Source organism: Pongo pygmaeus, chromosome 3 (assembly GCF_028885625.2).
Source record: "Pongo pygmaeus isolate AG05252 chromosome 3, NHGRI_mPonPyg2-v2.0_pri, whole genome shotgun sequence".
NCBI classification, from domain to species: domain Eukaryota; kingdom Metazoa; phylum Chordata; class Mammalia; order Primates; family Hominidae; genus Pongo; species Pongo pygmaeus.
The window spans coordinates 132,652,023-132,668,153 of NC_072376.2; the positions used below are offsets into that span (position 1 = coordinate 132,652,023).

General features: G+C 35.8%; 1 long non-coding RNA gene across 1 annotated transcript in view; it reads left to right on the top strand.

The window, feature by feature from the left end:
• The window catches only part of LOC134739460 (uncharacterized), a 177,845-nt gene that overhangs the window by 16,116 nt on the left and 145,598 nt on the right, over positions 1 to 16,131 (top strand). The window contains exon 2 of the long non-coding RNA XR_010126127.1: positions 169 to 215. This is a non-coding gene — a long non-coding RNA (uncharacterized LOC134739460). The remainder of the gene's footprint in view (positions 1 to 168; positions 216 to 16,131) is intronic.

Consider the following 16,131-nt stretch of genomic DNA (forward strand, 5'->3'; position numbering starts at 1 on the left):
TATAATGAAATAATTTTTAATATAGCATAACTTAAAACAAAAACCCTAAGCCTCAATAAATTATTTTAGATAATCGTTGTTCAGAATCTGATTGCTGGAACTTGTCAGTGATACCTGAATACATAAAACACTTCAGGAGGCTACATAAATACCTATTTCCTTTTTTAGGAGAGCAGATTACATAATCAAAAGCACCAAGTTGAAACATTTGCAAGGTAGGTGAGAAAAAAAGCATTCGCCAACGTATTTTGGATTTTATCATTTTGACTTTATTGCCTGTGGTCAGTTCTGCCAGTTTTTGTCTCCTTCTAAAAATTGTTTCAATCTGCTGAATCTATGGAAATTTAATATTTTCCATAGTGAAGGCTGATAAGACAGCTGAGGAAGAATTAAAAACAGATGATCTCTAATTTAAGAAACATTTGATGCTAATTACTTCTTACCTTTTCACACAACTTAAATATTGGTAAATATATAGGATTACATTACTTTTTAAGTGAGATTTTAAAGCTAAATTGATAAAGTAGAGATCCAGTGAGATAATTAGATGTTTGTACAAGATTTGAAAAATACGGACATTCTTAGTCATACAAAAATACCAAAAAGCATTGTGATAATTCACTTTTTCTTATTCTAATTTGTAACAGCATTTTAATATGGTCAGTAGAATGGTTTCAGCATATTTACAATCTTAAAGTTTTTAACTAGAAAACAGTTTGATGTCTAGATCTGTTACTCAGCTACATTTTAGATTTAAAACTTAATTTAATTTTATAGCTAATTTAATTTTATAGTGAATTTAATTGTATAGCATGTAAGGCAGTTTACATTTGATTTAATAAAATTAACACTTAGGCTTTTATGATAGCTTACTAACTCAGATATCAGTGATTTTCAGAATGCAGAGATTTTCAAACTGAATTTTTTTTTATCATGATGCTCTTGTGGCTAAGCTTATATTTGGGTTATTTCTTCTTTACACACACACACATACACACCATAATAGGAAAAAAGAAAGTCCGAAAGAAAATATACCAATACATTACTATTTTTTGGACAGTGTATAGATTTGAGTGATCTGTAGAACCTTCTTTATTGTATTATACAGGCTGAAATTTTTAATTATTACTTTATAATTCTGTAGAATATAGCTATTTTCATTTTCAAAAACATATATATGACAATCCCAGTATAGGTGATACATTGTTTTCACAAAAATTTTATAATAAATGTTGACAATAATTTTTTCCTATCCTCTTGAATCTGTAAAAACCTGCCAGAGCAAATATCCTGTTCTTTGCTTGGCATTACTAATTTGTTCATGGTGTTGATATAAACCACTCAGTGGAAGTTACAGTGTAATAACTGTAAACTGCAAGGGGTATGTTATGCTTAAAGGATCCCAGGAATGATCCAAGACAAACCGCAAACATGGTAAACAGAAATTATACCTCTGCAGGATCTTAGGATCCCTCTACACTGTTAACAATTATTGAAGACCCTTGCAAAGAACTTTGTTTATGCAGGTTATGTTGGTATTTATCATATTAGAAATTGAAACAGAAAAATTTAAAAAATATTTACTAAATCATTTAAAAACAATGAAAACATATTACATGTTAACATATGTAATATAGTTTTTCTGAAACAAAATAAACAAATATGTATGTATACATATATAGCAAGAAGAGTGGCACTGTTTTACATTTTTGTAAATGTCTTTAACATAAGCCTTAATAGAAGACAGCTGAATTCTCTTACCTGCTTCTGCATTCAATTGGATGCAATATGGTATTTTGTTTAAAGTAAAATCTGTCTTTACACAAATATGTAATTATAGAAGGAAGGAGTATTTTAATAACTTTTTCAGTTGATTGTGGATATTCTTTAATATTACAGTGAATCTCAACAAATGATAGTCTGTTACAGATTAGTTGCATTGTGAAATCTGAAACCATATAAATAAACTTTTCAGACTTTTGAACCTAGCCTGTTTCTTAAGGAAGATTTCTGAAAGGTATCTAACTTTTGCTTTAAAAAAATAAATTGTAATATTTAAATCATAATAAGACAATCTCAAGCACATTCTGAAGGATATTTTAAGTTTACTTTTCATCAAAGTTACTTTATAAAATATTCAGGCACTGCTTAAGTCTCTGATCCTGATTTCTTAATGTTTAGATTAATTGAGTTTAAAGTTTATTATTTATTAGATGTTCTAGCTCTTAAAGTCTTTGCTTTGTGACTTTCTGGAGGTAAGTTTTTGTATATTAATTAAGCAGGTGTAAACAGCATAGGAAAAAATAAAGGTTTGATTAGTGATTTTTTGGCATGGTGCTCCACTATTCTAGATTTCTGTTAAGTACAAAAGAAAGTAATTTCCAAACAAAACCTTTGCTTGAGCTTTAGAACCGACATACTGATTTCAAAAAAAAAAAAAAAAAAAAATTTGTTTCAGTGGTAACGGTTTATTACCAGAAACTAAAGCCAAAATACGTATTTTATTTTATGACACTCAAATAGTATGTCAGACATTGTTAAAAATAATTTAGAATGTTCTCACGTATTGCTTTTGATGATGTTTCCTTTCTTTAGTAAACATTTGTACAAAGTGTTGCAACAATTAACTGATTATAAGAACTCTAAAAATACCTTTTCTTTCAAAATTGAGGTCTGGTTATTTCCTCTACCAGACCTCTTTTTTGAATGACAAAAACAATGATGTCATTCTTTACTCATAGGTCAAATAGCAGTACTAGAGGCTGTGGCTATCTAGTACATTCAACATCCCAAGGAAACCATCCTTTGCCTTCTGCTACTGTCCCAGAAGAGATCAGGTTCCCCTATTGTGCATTCTCATCTCTGCCACATTGGATTTCCCCTTGTTGCACTCAGTTTGGTTTATAATTATTTATTTGCACAATCAACTGACCAATGTCTGCCTCCCTCATTACACTGTAAACTCTAAGAAGGAAGGGTTTGAGCCTGCTCTTTTCACCATCATATATCCAGGACCTAGGACAGTATTTGACACGTAATAGGAACTCTGTAATAGTTGCTGAATATCTGAATATAAATGAATACCACTGAGCATTTGATGGACTTTAGATTCTCCAGAATATTTCTCTGCACCTTTTATGAGTTTCTTCATCCTTCTTGAAACTGGCTACTCTGATAAATCTCAGTTCTTGTTGTGTTTTTTCTCACCTCCTTGACTACTTCATTCTTGCCTTTCATGTTTTTTTTTTTTTTGCTTTAATTTCAAGTTCTTTAAGGAAAGCATGAAGTTCTGTCTTGCCCTTTACATTTATTTTTTACAAACTATCTTTCAACTAGTCATAACCTTTGTGATTCTCAAGTTGAAATCTTGAATGTCAGTCTTTCCCTCAAACTGTGGCTCTGAATCTTTGAGGTATTACCTATATACTTTGACCAGATGTCCATCCTATTAAACTTAATAGGTCCGTGACTAAATTTGTCATTTCCCCTACTAAACCAATAATCCCCTGTGCTTTCCTGTGTGTCCCAGCAGAATTTCTGCTCTTCCTACTTTTGTGTTCCTTTACATTTGCTTTCCCTGAGTCCTATCATGTCTCTAACTCAGGGTCCATGTCTTCATCCCAGTCACATTGGCTCACACCGTGGCTATCTCGTTTCATTTCTCTCCTGTTGTTGTGGCCTTTACACTGCCCGTCTATATTCTGGCCCTCTTGGCTTTAATCCATCCTGTGCACAGATGGGAGAGTAACCTTTCTCAATCATTTTTTTAATCACACAATTCTCTTTAAAACTTTGTCAATGGATAATTTGAATATTACCTGGATAATTGATGGTATTAAGGAATTATTGCTAATGTTTTTAGGTTTGAAAGTGGTATTGGGCTGGGTGCGGTAGCTCATGCCTGTAATCCCAAGGCAGGCGGATCACTTGAGGTCAGGAGTTTGAGATCAGCCTGGCTAACATGGTGAAACCCTGTCTCTGCTAAATATACAAAATTAGCTGGGCGTGGTGGCGCATGCCTGTAATCCCAGCTACTTGGGAGGCTGAGGCAGGAGAATTGCTTGAACCTGGGAGGCAGAGGTTGCAGTGAGCTGGCATCTTGCCACTGCACTCCAGCCTGGGTGACAGAGTGAGTTTGACTCCATCTCCAAAAAAAAAAACCCCAAAAAGAAAGTGGTATTGTATTTAAAAAGAGGTCCTTGTTTTTATATATACATACTGAAATATTTATGAAAAATTGATGTTAAGTCTGGAATTTGATTCAAGTAATATGGAATGGGAGAATACGGATAGGAGTATAGATAGGGTAAGATAGGCCAGAATTGTTGTTTATTAGGACTAGATGATGGGCACATGGAAGTTCACTATACTTTTCTTTACAATCTCATACATTTACATTTGAAATTCTGCATAATAAAAAATAAGTCAATCATTTATTTCTTTCAGTGCTTATAAAATAGAATCCAGGCTCTTTATTTAGGAATTCAGAGGCACAAACCAATCCTAGTCTGTGTTTCCAATGTCATTGGTCAGTGTCTCCTACATATATCCTCTGCTGATGTGATAGACCAGCAGAGTCTGTTAGTATGTGTGACCATCTTTCTCCAGTAGTCTGCATTCCTATACACTTCCTACCACATGTACATTGACTGCAGGATTGCTGTAAGTGTTATAAATACCACTGGTAATAGCTCTCATCCAATGACAAATTCCACAACTTTTTTCTCCCTTGAGTGGGTCCCCCAGAGGTCTCTAGTGGGCTTGAATCCTAGTTACACACACTGATAAATAATCTTTACCACAGCCTGTGTTGCCTTTCCTTCTTTCCTTGTCTTTTCTTTTCTACTGCTCGTTCCAGGGTCAACTTGCATCAAGTCTTAATATTAAAGTCTGCTTTTTGGGCAATTCCAATCTCACTCAGCTGCAAAATGATTCCATTCCTGACTCTTTATTCAAGTCAGTTTCTTGGCAGTTATGTTAGTCTGTTTTCATACTGCTGATAAAGACATACCTGATACTGAGAAGAAAAAGAGGTTTTAATGGACTCACAGTTCCACGTGGCTGGGAGCCCTTACAATAATGGCAGAAGTCAAGAAGGAGCAAGTCATGTCTTACATGGATGGCAGCAGGCAAAAAGAGAGCTTATGCAGGGAAACTCCCCCGATAGAACCATCAGATCTCATGAGACTTATTCACTTTCACGAAAACAGCATGGGAAAGACCTGCCCCCATGATTCGGTGACCTCCCACTGGTATCTCCCACAACACTTGGGAATTCAAGATGGGATTTGGGTGAGGACACAGCCAAACCATATCAGCAATGTATACTTTCTGTGTCTCTTTCTTCTCTGCCTTCTCTTAAATTTTAAAACAATGCCAATTTTAGAAAATTATAGAGAAAACAAAAACCTTCTGTGATCATAAGACTCCAGAGATAAACCTTTTCTTTAGTCTTTGCGCGCGTGTGTGTGTGTGTGTGTGTGTGTGTGTGTGTGTGTGTGACTGCAGTCATCTGACTGCTTGATAGGGACCAGGGATTTCACTTCCAAGATGGCTCACTCATGTGGTTGTTACTGGGACCTGTTGGATCCTCACTGGCTTTGACAGGTTTCAGTTCCTTGCCACATTAGACTTTTTTCAGGACAGCCTGATTATTCATACAAGATGGCAACTGGCTTCTATCCAGGGAAGTGATTCAAGAGAAAGCAAAGAGAATATAACAGGGCTTTTCTGACCTAGCCTTCAAAGTGGCATATCATTACTTTTGCGATATTCTATTGGTCACACCAACCAACTCATATGCAGTGTGGAAGGGGAACATACAAAGGTGTGACTATCACAAAACAGGGATAATTGGGGTGTGTTTGAGGCTGACTCGCACAGCTGATTCATAGTGCAGAGCTACTCTGGGGGTTTTTGAAGACGTTCCCTTAGGGCATATTAAAATCAATTTCCCTGACTCAAGACACTACTTTTTAAATGTGCCAGGACTTGAATAGTAGCCTATACCACCAGTGTTTGATTTTCTATTTTCCTATAATCCTTTTAGGAAGGTCAGTTGAATTTTTAATGAAGTAACTTGCTTATTTTGTTTCTTTTTTAATCTCATGCAGAGATAGTGCTGTTTGCTGAATCTAAGTTTTTGTCTTTGTTTGGGGCCCAGACATGTGTTTTTCTAACATTCTTTTCTAGATTCTGTTCTGTCAATCTTCTCATAATAAAAGATATAAAAGCGTTCTAGGTAGACCAAGGATATCATACAAATCCTATTCTACTTCATCATCCAGACAGAACCAGACTAAGTCTATCTTTTTTTTCATGGCACCATTTTAGTAGCAGCAGCAATAGAAGTAATTGTAGTTGTAGTGTAGTAGTAGTCATAGCAATATAATAGCTAATATTTATATGGTTTTAGAATGTCTTACCTTCCCTGTACTTTCTTAGAATTCTAATTTCATAAATATTGTGGATCTCTTCCTCAGGACACAGATAATAACTGAATCCCACTTATAGTAGCTGTGTTACCATGTAACTCACTTAATGGTACTTGAAATATCTTACTTACAGTGGTCTTTCTTATAGTGCCCTAGTACCTATTTCCAGTCTTTCTGAATACAATCTATAGAGCACTGATAGGTATACTAAGAGCACATTTCTCCATTGTTTTCTGCATCTTGATTCCTTAGGTAGTTATTTCAGTCTGCTCTTAAATATATTGCCACTCTTTATTAGATGTCTTTTGGCATAAATCTCACTGTCTGATCTGATAATACTGATAAACCATCACTGCTTTTATCTAATAAACTCATTAAGAGTAGTAGCTGTTATACTTGGGTGCATCTCTTTTTTGCCTTTTATATCTATCTAGCCTGGCCTCTGATCATTTAATTTCCCTTTTCACCTATATCTCATCTGTTTTTTAAGAGCTCAGCCTTTCTTCTAGTACTCTCTGTTTTATGGTACTGTCTTCCTTTCTTTGTTATTATTCTCAAACTGCTCCTGTTCTGCTAATAAGACTCTAGCATAATTTTCAAATCTCTCCCTTTCCTTCTTGATTTCTAGAGCATCCCTGATGTCTAGACTCAGAATGGTCTAGGAACAATGCTGTCAAATTGCTTTCTTACACATTAGGTTGCCTTATTTTCAAAGTTGTTTCTCTACCTTAAAAAAAGTGATATATTCTCTTTATAATAAGAGCCTTCTCCATTTTTATTTTCTCATTGTTAAAATATATCACCATTCTCTTGGTGAAATAAAAGTTTAGGTCCTTAATATCAAAAACTATCATGAGAATTTGTGTATCAAAGACAACTTGTGATATGGTGATGAGGGGGTAGCTCTTGAAGCCATAGACAAAGCTACATGATTCCAGAAGTGACCCCTTTCACACATTCTTCTTTGGCTGTGAATATGGTTTAAAACAGAATAAGAAGAAAAATGATTTGGAATAGCTGATCTACCGCTGCTTATCAAGGGCCTACATTAAGAATGTAAAGCTAGAACTCTACATGTTAGTACTGTCGACCTTCTGGAGCTCTGTTACCTTTGGATTTTTTTTTTCAAGTTCTGAAAATATTTTTTATTAATTTGTCCAGTTATTTTATTTTCATTAAATCAAATTATTTTAGAGCTAATGTAAGCTTAGCTTAGATTCTAATTAAGGTTATATTATAACACTAATTTTAATGTCAACATTGAAAATTAAACATTAAAATAACATTAATACAGACATTAAAATAAAAATATGACAATATGTACAAGAGGGTTAGCAGGAAAAACTTGGTAAAGAATTAATTCAAATACTGTATTTTCTTTTTCAATACCCATTAGTAAAAAATGGCAGTAAAAATATTCTGATTCATAATTGAATATAATGAGGAGTTCCTAATGGGGAATGTGCCTTTTTCTAAATGTCCCATTGTGATAACTTTAGACCCTCAACATTCTTCTTCAGGTTCAGTAGTTCATTTTCCTGCCTTCTTTTCTCTAGTTTGAAGGTTCATTTGTTAGCTTTCTTCTCCATTCTCTTGTGCTCTTTTACAGCTTGCTTTCTTTCTCTTTTATTTTCTTTGCTTTCATTTTTAGAATGTGGGTTGATACCCTTTGCAGATCCCTGCCATTAATCATCTGCACATATTCAATTTGATTTGCGTTGAGTTCTTTCTTTGGTAAGCCATTGAGAGATATTCCTGTCTCTGATTTTTGGATTTGTTGGGCTTTGGTTGATGCTGGATAAACTAAAGATGGTTATATAAATGTGAGCATGCACTGCAAATGGATTCTTCATCAATTTGCTTTTGCTTCTTTTAGAACTATAGGAATTATCTCTACCTCCTCCAACTCATCAATCTCATTTACTGGCAGACAATTTTATCCTCAGAGGCTTAAAGAGTATTCAGCTTTACACAATTTGCTGCCTTCTCTTTGTATCAGTCATTCAAAACTTTGTGTAAACGATTGCTCAAGTAACTCAAGTCCACTCTGTCTATGTGAATGAAACCCTCCGATTTGTCATCATCCAGAGCTACAATCTTAAAATCATCATATTGTTCATAAAAGTTCTCAAACTTCTTTTTTTATAGGGTCAGCTACTCTTTTCTTTTTGGGACTGAGGAAGTTATACTCTATGAAATGACAACACATTTCCTCTTCCTTAAAAAAGTGGCTTCTATGACTTGGTGAGATTTTCCCAGGCAGACAAGTAATCTTTATCTGAAAATGGGCTTTGAAAATCAGTCATTATTCCTTGCTTTCACTTTTTTTTTCTCATCCATAATCCATTAACTATCTAATATCTTCCTCAAACCCTGATGTAAACATTGATTAAGGCAAATTAATTTCAGGGCCTGGAATTATAAAATTCCTTCTTTCTCATCTCTTTTCCTGCATATATTGATGTGTTTTTGGGAATAAGGGGAATAAGCACTGGGGGCCCAGATGGTTCTTTCAGATGCTTTAGGTAGTCACAACCATCATCAAAAACACTTCATAACTTCCTCTGTTTTACTCACCTTATCATTTTTTTTAATGTGTGGACAACACAACTCCTCTGGGATACATTGGTATCTGCTACTGAAAATCTCTTTGACTTGAGTGGACCATGTGAAAAGACACAGTTTTCTCATCTATAAAGGTCCCCCTCCCCAAACTCATTCTGCAACTGTGTAGGGTTTCCCCACAAAACAGCAACTATATACCTTAGTGTCCCAGACAGAGCAGGTGACATTACATCCCAGGAGTGGACGAGGACCAGTTAATAGCCACATGTTAAGGCCTTGCCACAGTGCTGCCTTTGGATTTTGTAGCACAAACCTGAAGTCTTGGCTCAGAGACACAATGAAAGCTGCAAATATTCCACCCAGCAATGCCTGAAAACACCCACTCTCTATCTCAGCCATACCCGCAAGGTCAACCAAAGCAGCCCAAAGTCTTAAATTATCTGCCAGATTCTGTGCCTCACTCAGGATTGAAAGCCTACATAGGTTATCACACTGAAGCCCTCAGCCCTGCATTAAAATAGTGTAATTTCCCATGCGATTTTGCCCCCCAAAACCTACCCACCTGGTCCATTTCTTATTTATTACTCAAGACTCCTTGTATATCTAAAAAGATTTTGGAGTTTAGTGGGGATCTATCCCTTTTTTCCCCATCTTAAACCTTGAACCAATCCAGAGACAGATGCAGGATTTCAACAGAAGGAAATAGTATTTTAATATAGCACTTTTATTAAAGATAAAGTTGATTTCTAGAGTCAGAGTATTCCAGACATAGACTTATTTATTTATTTATTTATTTATTTTATTTTATTTTATTTTTTTTTTTTTGAGACGGAGTCTTGCTCTGTCACCCAGGCTGGAGTGCAGTGGTGTGATCTTGGCTCACTGCAACCTCCGCCTCCCAGGTTCAAGTGATTATCCTGCCTCAGCCTCCTGAGTAGCTGGGATTACAGGCGCACGCCACCATGCCTGGATAAATTTTTTAATTTTAGTAGAGACGGTGTTTCACCATATTGGTCAGGCTGGTCTCAAACTCCTGACCCCATGATCTGCTCCCCTTGGCCTCCCCAAGTGCTGGGATTACAGGACTGACCCACCACGCCTGGCCGACCTTTTTAAATTGAACTCTGAGCCTCTGGATTCCTTGTCTTCATTCAGTAGTATTTCTACCTTAACTCAAAAATATGACTTCTTCTTTTTATAATATAAGCCTCCACTAGGAGTTATTTGTTCCTTAATAAATCTACTCCCTTCACCTGGGTGAAATGACAGTTTATATTTCTTAAGACCAGTGGCCAAATAGGCATGCAGGCATACACTCATTTAGACAGGTCTGCGTACCTCAACACTAGTACAGCTGGGCAAGCACAAGTCTTTCTCTTGGGAGGGTTCTCTTACTCCAGGACAAAGAGCTGACCCCAATGCAAGCCTCCCAAGGTCAGGGTGCCACAGAAAGAGAAATGGCCCATATTGAAGAGGCAAGTTAATTTTCTCAGACTTTCCAATAAGCTAAGTCACTCCCTTTTGGTTGGGACCAAAGCCAGAGAGGTTACCCAAGTGGATGTACTTCCTCATGAAAACCTGATGCAAGTGAACAAGGCTCCCCTCCCAGTGGATATATATCTCTAATATAATGTATCTGTTAATAAGTGAAAGGCAATTTTAGCCCCCAAATCTCAAGTATGATATAGGTAGCACAGAGGCATGCCACTCAGAGGATGGAACAATCCTCAGGGAAAGTCCCAGGAGAACATCTAGTGTCGTCCCTGAACTAAAAATGGTAACTGATACGGGTACATAGATAACCTACCAGTCAGTGAAGAGGTTCAAATTTAGATAGCAGAAGGCTTGGTTAGAAAGATCAAATGAAACTTCCTGCAATTTCACTTTTGTTTCTTCTCCCAGTTTGAATTACACAAAAAGAAATAGGAGCAGTCAGTTGAAGGAGTCAGTCATCCTTCATGCCACTAAAGAATGTTTCTGCCAAATTACATGGAATCTACATGTAGTTTTGAGGATATATTTTCATTTCTTTTGTGATTCGTTGACATATTTCCCTTATATTTTAAAATATTTTATAGAGATTATAATTTGAAGATTAGAGCACATAACAGAAATAATCTTTGATTAGGTTTGCAAGCAAATATTGCTATTTAAAATATAATTTAGTTCATAAGAAAATATGTTTATTTAAATTTTTCAATACTTGACTATAATATTTCAAAGTGATTATTACATAGAAGGTAGAGGGAAATTATATTACCATAAATACAGTCAGTACATTAAGAACAAAAAATTAATATTATAGAATTCCAGTACTAATTTGGGTTATACAAGATAATAAACATTATTCCTTACTGGACTAAATAGATTACACATTATCATATTAATATATGATTTTATTGCCAGAAGATAATTCAAAAAGAAAAATCATTATTTTTAATAATTAAGAATCTAAAAATCTTCTGTGTCTCATACTTTTTACTCCCCTCTTTAAATGTTTATTGATTTTATATTGTCTCCAGAATTTAATCAAAATTCCACAGTAAAAAATGATTGTGCTGGCCAGGCGTGGTGGCTCACGCCTGTAATCCCAGCACTTTGGGAGGCCGAGGCAGGCGGATCACGAGTTCAAGAGATTGAGACCATCCTGGCCAACATGGTGAAACCCCATCTCTACTAAAAATACAAAAATTAGCAGGGTGTGGTGGCATGCGCCTGTAGTCCCAGCTACTCGGGAGGCTGAGGCAGGAGAATGGCTTGAACCCAGGAGGCAGAGGTTTCAGTGAGCTGAGATCGCGCCACTGCACTCCAGCCTGGCGACAGAGCAAGATTCCATCTTAAAAAAAAAAAAAAAAAAAAAATTATCATGCTATTTGTTTCCTTTTTGTACCATATTTGTTCTTGGTTTCTTCCCTCCCATTTTTTGCCTTCTTATGGTTAATTATATACTTAAAAAGATTCAACTTTTCTCCTTAGTTGGCTTATTAGTTTTAATTATTTGCTGTATTTAGTGGTTATTTTAGAGTTCACACTATATAGTGTATATCTTTAACTTATTACAGTCTACCCCTAAGTGATAGTCTAGAGCTTTACATATGTTTTCAAGTTCACTAATCTTTTTCTATTTGATGTGTCGTCTATTATCTCATCCTATGTATTTGCCCTCTTTGATGTTGTAATTTTAACCTCTAGAAGTTTCATTTGGGTCATTTTAAATTTTGTCTATATCCTTTTTTTTTTTTTTTTTTTTTTTGAGATGGAGTCTTGTGCTGTTACCCAGGCTGGAGTGCAATGGCGCAATCTCTGCTCACTGCAACCTCCGCCTCCCAGGTTCAAGCGATCCTCCTGTCTCAGCCTCCTGAGTAGCTGGGATTACAGGCACCTGCCACCAGTACCCTGCTAATTTTTTTTTTTTTGTATTTTTAGTAGAGATGGGGTTTCACTATGTTGGCCAGGTTGGTCTTGAACTCTTGACCTCATGATCTGCCCGCCTTGGCCTCCAGAAGTGCTGGGATTACAGGCGTGAGCCACCACGCCTGGCCTCTATATCTTTACTTAACATGTTCAATCTTTTCTTAACTGCTTCAACAAATGGAATACAGTTATACGAACCATATTATGTTTTATGTATTTTAGGTTTAATATCTTTGACTACCAATTCTATTATCTGTGTCATTTCTGTGTCAGTTTTGATTGATTTATTTTTTCCTCATTATAGATTATATTTCCCTGCTTCTTTGTATTCCTGATCATATTTTAGCATGAGACATTGTGAATTTTACCTTGGGTGCGTTATATTTTTGTAGTCTTTAAAATATTTTTAAGCTTTGTTTTTGGACAGGGTGAATTGGGAACTACTTGATTCTTTGTGGGTCTTGCTTTTAAGTTTTGTTAGCAGAACTAGGGCTGCATTTAATCTAGAGTTAAGTTTCTGCCAATACTGAAGCAAGACCTTTGTTAGTTCTTTGACTATGACCCTTGATTATGAGGTCTTAACCCTCCGGCTGTTGAGTTAGGCATTATTTCTGATGCTGTTTGGCCCCTGGATACTGTTTTCTCTAATATTTTCATGTGATTCTTTACCTGGCCTCAGGTAGTTTCCTCATATGTATGCGTTGATTAGTACTTGACTGAATGCTCACTGAGCCTTCTGCCTATTTCAACATTTTTCTCTTTGTAAAACTTTTTCCCTTCCAGTACCCTGTGATGTGAAGTCTAGCCACCTCTACTTCTGTGGACTGTCAGCTCTGCCTCCTCAACTCAGGGAGAGGTCTGGGTTCTGGGCTCTGTCTGGGTTTTCTTTCCTTGTGCCATACCCTAGAAACTTTCTTCAGACAGTAAGCTGGGTAATCAAAAGACTTGCCTCTAGTTTTTGCCATCTTTCGGGGATCACTGTCCTTCACTGCTTGATATTTATTGTTTTGAGTGTTATTGTTTCATGTATTTTGTCTGTTTTTTTCATTTTTTTCAAGACGGAATATAAATCTAGCCCCTATTATTAAGTCTTGAATGGCAGTGGAAGTCCCGTTGATCAATTTTCAAATGTTGCACAAAGCTTATATTCCGGTATAAACCCTACTTGGTCATGATATGTTGTTCTTTTTATATATTGCTGGATTGATTTCGTTAAGAGTTTGTTGAAAGTTTTTGTGTCTGTGTTCATATAGGATATTGGTCTGTTCCTTTCTTGTAATGCCTTATCTGGTTTTGGTGTCAGGGTAATACTACCTTCATAAAAAGAATTGAGAAGTGTTTTCTCCTCTTCTAGTTTCTGGAACAAGCTGTATAGAATTTATATTATTTTTTATTAATGGTTGGATAAATATTACCAGTGATAATATCTGGAACTAGAGTTAACTTTAGTTTTTTAATGACAAAATCAATTTCTTTAATAGATATAAGACTATTCAGGTCATCTTTTTCCTTTTTTGATTTGATATTTTGCATCTTCTAAAGAATTAGTCAATTTTGTCTAAATTGCAAAGACTGTTTCTATGGAGTGCCGAAGGCAAAAGCCAGACCAAAGGAATTTAAGAGGTTTTTTGAAGAGTTTTGGTACAAAGGGTAGGACATAATGTGATAATATCTGGAAAAAAGTGAGTTTAAGAGAAACCTTTAGATTTTTTAAATATATGGGAAATAAGATAATATATGATGATGAGAACATCCCAGTAGAAAATTTTGGTTGCTTCATGCTTAATTGTTAGGGTCAGTGTGCAATCAAATTAGATAAAAGGTATACAAACAGGCTTTAAATCACAGGGCGGCGTGCAAAAGAGAGTTTTAATTTTAATTTAGTGCACATTTTTCTTGATCTTTCATCCTTGCATCCTAGACCAAGGCAGATTACTGAGTTTCACTCAGGCAAGCTTACAAAAACAAATTGCCAGGTAATGGTTGATCTTCAGGTTTAATCCAAAATGAGAATTCTCATAGTTAAAAGGGGAGTTTTAATATTCATTATCATTGTCCCCTTTTTCTCCACGTACTCTCCCATTTTGTCTCAAAAATGGGAAATGAAAAATTATGCTGATAATTTTTACTCAATTGTGAAAATAGCCACTGAATGGACCTAACAAGATACTCTAATGCCCTTAAAAGAGGAAGTAAGGTGTTAACAGCTGATATGTAAACAGTTATGCAGTGCAGACAGGATGAGAGATGAGACCTACTGGCTCAGATCAGTAAGTTATCTTGGGTTTGGAACCAGCCATCATGCACAGAGCTGGGACAAGAGCGATCTAGGTGAAGCTTACTACAAATGCAAAATCCAGAGAGGGAAAAGAGCTTAATGTCATTCAGTGTACAGTGTGACAGAATACAGTGATGGGGCCATGTGTTACAGGATGAGCTCCTCAGATGTGGTCAGGTCCGAATTATTAGGGACTTGTGGGCTGTGGTTAAAAATTAGATTTTATTCTGTGTGATGCTAAATAGATAAAGAATTTCTATTTTAAAAAGATGACTTAGACTGCTGCATAAAAGATGGGTTGTAGCAAGCAAGAGTGGATGCTGATAGCAGGCTATTGTGGTAATTCTGAAGATGATGGTATTGTGAACTAGGGTGGAAACGAAGTGAAATAAATAGATTGGAGTGTATTTTGGAAGTAGAACTCAAATTTTGAAATCAGATTTGGGCTAGCATTTATCTGCAAACTACTTATATGACTTTGGACATTTTTAAAAACCTTTCCTACCTTGTTTCTCATTTGCAGAATGAGGATTATGGGAAGATTAAAATAACACATAAAATATAAGGTTTGTCCCATGATGTCTGGCATGTTTTAAGCACTCAGTAAATAGTAGCTATCATTCTTATCATGTTATTGCAGCCCCAAACTGATCTCCGTATGATCCATTTCTCTCTCTACACCATACAATATTGTTGCATTGCCACCAGAACTATCTTTGTAAGTCACAGATTATATCACTTCTTTGCTTAAGAAACCACTTAATTTCTTCTGATCATTATAAACTTCATGGCATATAGAAAAGATATCCATCCATCTGTCTTTGCATCTTCACTTCTCACATCATTCTTCTCCTATCTGCTGTATGCACTGGAGTAATGCTTCTCAAACTTTAATGTGCCTGCAGCTCACCAGGGCATCTTGTTCAAATGCAGACTCTGATTCAAAAGATCTGGGTGAGGCCTGAGGTTCTGCATTTCTAACAAGCTCCTACAGATGTTTCTGCTCTCTGGACCACACTTGGAGAAGTAGCACTAAGTACTTAAAGTTCCTGCAAGGTTATTTTGTGTCCCTATAACTTTTACTCTACTAATTAATCTGATCTCACTGTCTGGAATGGCCTTTCCTCATTTCTCTACTTAATGAAATCATTCTCATCTTTCAAGACCTATCTAACTCAAAGGTCATTTTCTCTATGAAATTTTCTTCAAACACACATTTGATTCACCACTGAAGCTTCCCAAATGTTTGCTTTCTCCCTTCCTCGTAGTATTTGGTAAATAGCTTTTATTACAGTGTGTGTCATTTTGTACTGCTGCTAACTTTTAGATTGTTGTTCTTCGTTGGAGGACAGTGCTCCTTGAGGTCAAGTTTTGTGTCTTTGTTTTTTTCAGCAAGTTGCACAGCTCCTTACACAAATAAATAAATGAGTAAATAAAGCT